Source organism: Solanum stenotomum, chromosome 1 (genome assembly GCF_019186545.1).
Source record: "Solanum stenotomum isolate F172 chromosome 1, ASM1918654v1, whole genome shotgun sequence".
Taxonomy (NCBI): domain Eukaryota; kingdom Viridiplantae; phylum Streptophyta; class Magnoliopsida; order Solanales; family Solanaceae; genus Solanum; species Solanum stenotomum.
The window spans coordinates 70,350,109-70,353,849 of record NC_064282.1 but is presented as its reverse complement, the minus strand read 5'-3'; the positions used below and the strand labels follow the sequence as shown (position 1 = coordinate 70,353,849).

At 34.1% G+C, this 3,741-nt stretch overlaps 1 pseudogene; it reads right to left on the bottom strand.

The window, feature by feature from the left end:
* Positions 1-767: 767 nt before the first annotated feature.
* On the bottom strand, positions 768-1,834 carry LOC125856046 (endoribonuclease Dicer homolog 2-like; annotated as a pseudogene).
* Positions 1,835-3,741: the final 1,907 nt, after the last annotated feature.

Genomic DNA, 3,741 nt, shown 5'->3' with positions numbered 1-3,741 from the left:
AATGTCAAGCGAATTCTCACCAATTAATCAACTCCGATCGAACTAATCAAACCCCAAAACAAATTATAAATTTTAGTTAGGGTTCAAGGAGACAAAATTTGTTTGCAATAAATCTTATATATGGAAAATAGACTCCGACCACAAAATAAATATGATGAAACAAGAATATTTTAATAATTAATAGTTTGGGTACAGTTATGTCCCTTTCTTGATTCTTTTGTAGGATAATTTGCACCTTAAATGAATTTTATTTGATATCCATGTAAAGAGGTTTTGGTGGATTTCTTTTTTTTTTTGAAGAATTTGGTTATCAAGAACATTCCACCCACATCTTGATATCTTTGTAAATACTTCATGAATTTATGAAATTTTCAAGATCCCTCTCTAAGGGATATATTACCCTTTATATAGTGTAAGCTAGGAGTAGTTTTCAAGAATCCTAACTGAAATTTGGTTCAACTGGTAGAGTGCCACACAATTTTGATATCTACGAATGTCGAGTTCTTGTCTCATGAAGAAACTGATTTATTTTTAAAAAAACTGTTATGGTCACATAGTTCACTAAACTCTCTTGTTGGCTGGAATTTTATTGTTTGAGGTGTAATCAACGGTTCCAGAAGGGGTCTTATGTTTATAAATGTATTAGTATCTTTGTTGGAGCTAGAATCAACAAAGATCGCACAAACAACGAACCCAACAACATCTCCAAGCACATTTGGGAAGTAGTTTCAGCCTCCCATACAAATATGGACACAAGATCCAATTTCTCAAAAATCCTCAACAGCGCAACATAGCTGCTTTTGTATATTTGGCGATGCATGAAGAAGGTGCTTGTTCAGGCCAGCCTTACCTGCAAATTGAGCATATCATTCATTGTTTAAAGAAGCAGACCTCAAACCAATAATTAGTCACGGAGTCAGTTCAAATATTTGAAATAGAGATGTGTTGTAACAACAGAATCTAGAACTACATCTCCAAGAAACTCCAAACGTTAACGTCATAGTGGAATCTCAAGTAGCATGTATAATCCTTGAGTTAGAGCTTCAACAAGCACTGAAGGATAATTGAACTTGTAATGTAGCAGGGATTCAAAGTACCAGACATTAACTAGTTTCTCAAAATTCATAGGGAAGTGTCTTGGCATAGGTGCATCGACAAAATCACTATGCAACCAAAGCCATTTCATAAATGGTAATGCCGCTACTTCCCCACACAAGTTGAGGTAGGCACCTATTAGTGCCTCAACCACATCAACTACTTCATATTGTTTCTAATCATTTGCTTTAGCCTACTATACATTTTTATTGAAAGCAACATGAAATCTTAATCAAAGTTGTGAACTTGAGAATTATCATCAGGAATGATTCACGTTTTAAGATTGAATGGTTCATTATGGATGAATTTTAATATTTTACGAGCACATCCAAACTTGCACAGTGTAACATTGGAAATGATTTTATTTTTCTTAATTTTGAGAAAACCCTCGTGATGACTTTCATAAGATTTAAATAGTTGTATACTAACATCACATTCAAGAAAAGGGTCTCCAAGTTACCCAAGTTATTCCAAATGTAACTTCTAGAGGCATTTCTTTATTGTCTTTACTTCCAAAACCTTAGCAGTTGGGATACAAAGTTTTTGCTTGTAGTGATCCAAAAGCTTTCTTTTTAAGTTTATTCGGCGTGACTGATTCCCCTATCAAGTCTAAAGGTTGTAGCACGTCAGATAGGTATTGCCAAATATTGTAGACCTCGAGAATCTTATGAATCCTAAGGTATACACGTATGGCAGTGAATTTGTTATACTTCACCCGAACAGATTCACTGCCATACATGTATAACTTAGATTCATAAGATTCTCTAGGTCAAAAATCTTTCACCAATAACTATCTGCCATGCTAGAACCTTTAGACTTTATAGGGTAAGCCATCAGAATAAACTTGAGAAGAATTCTTTTTTATCACTGCAAACTAAAACTTTTTATCCCAACTTCTAAGGTTTTGGAAGTGATGACAATAAACAAAATCCCTCCAAAAGTTTCATTTGAAATCACTTAGGTAACTTTGAGACTCTTTTCTCAAATATGCTATCAATATACAACTGTTTAAGACTTATGAAAATCATCATGAGGGTCTTTTCAACATTAAGAAATATAAAATAATTTTCAGTGTTGCATTGTTCAAGCTTGGATGTGCTCGTAAATTTATGAGATGTATCTGTAATGAACCATTCAATCATAAAATGGGGCTCATTCCTAGGGATAATTCTCAAGTTCAAAACTTTGGCAAAGAGTTTGCCTTCGGTAAAAATGTGTATATAGTAAGGTAAAGTAGGAGATTAGAAGCAAGAGAGTAGCTAATGTTGTTGAGGCACTAATAAGTGCCTACCTCAACTCAGGCGGGGAAGTAGCGACTTTTTCATTTATAAATTGGATCAGGATGAACATTGATTTTATTGATGCACCTATGCTAAGGCACTTCCTCATGAATGTTGAGAAGCTAGTCATTGTACGGTACTTGGAAATCACTGCTACATTACAAGTTTTATGACCCTTCGTTGCTTGTTAAAGTGCTAACTCACAGATCTTACATGCTACCTGAGATACCAAGATGCTATTAGCACTTGGAATTTCTTGGAGATATAGTGCAAGGTTATGTTGTTACAACACATCTCTATTTCAAATATTCAAGACTGAATCCAAGACTAATTACTTATTTGAGGTTTACTTTTGTAAATAATGAATGTTATCCTCAAATTATAGACAAGGCTAGCCTGCATAAGCACATTGTTCTTGCCTTGCCAGATCTGCAAAGGCAGATATGTTGTATTGTTGAGGATTTTTAGAAATTGGATCTTGTGTCCACATTTGGATGGGAGAGTGGAACTACTTTCCCAAAGGTGCTTGGAGATGATTTTGAGACCCTTTCTAGAGAGCGATCTTTGTTGATACTAGCTTCGACAAAGATACTACATTTCTAACCATAAGACCTCTTATGGAATAGTTGATTAGACCTCAACCAATAAAACTCTATCCAGGAAGACTCTTAAGTGAACTATGTGACCCAAAAAAATTCATGGGACAAGAACTTGACATTTGAGACATAAAATTTTGTGGGACTCTACAAGATGAGTCCAATTTCATTTAGGATTTTTGGAGACTACTTACCCTAAACTCTAGCTCACACTTATATAACACTTATATAAAGTGTAATATATTTCTTTGAATAGGCATCACTAAATTTTCATATATTCATGAAATATTCATGAAGTGATCAAGATATGGGCGCACTCTTCTTGACAACCAAATACTTTAACAAGATCTGTAAAATCCTTTCACGAAGATCAAATAAATCCTAAGAAGGTCCACATCATCCTAGTTTGAGTGACACTAATAGCCTTTGAATCATGGAGAAATCTTATGAGAGGGGAATCAAGGGATAAATATATTTGTACTCATAGTCTTTATGAATAAACTCATTCTTTTTTATTTATTCTGTGATTGCAATATTTTTTTTGTATTTGGAAAAAAATAGTGCAAATAAATTTGCACGCCTAGTGTGTCCTAATTTACTCTTCATCTCCTCTCTCACAAATAAAATGCAAATATGAAGCCACAAACCGCAAAAATTGAAACTCCATTTTTATGGGTACTTCAAGTATCATCTTTGAGTTTATCAAGTTTACACTCTGACAAGCGTTGAAGTAGTGGGAATTTATAGATATCAAAATTTTGTGGAACTCT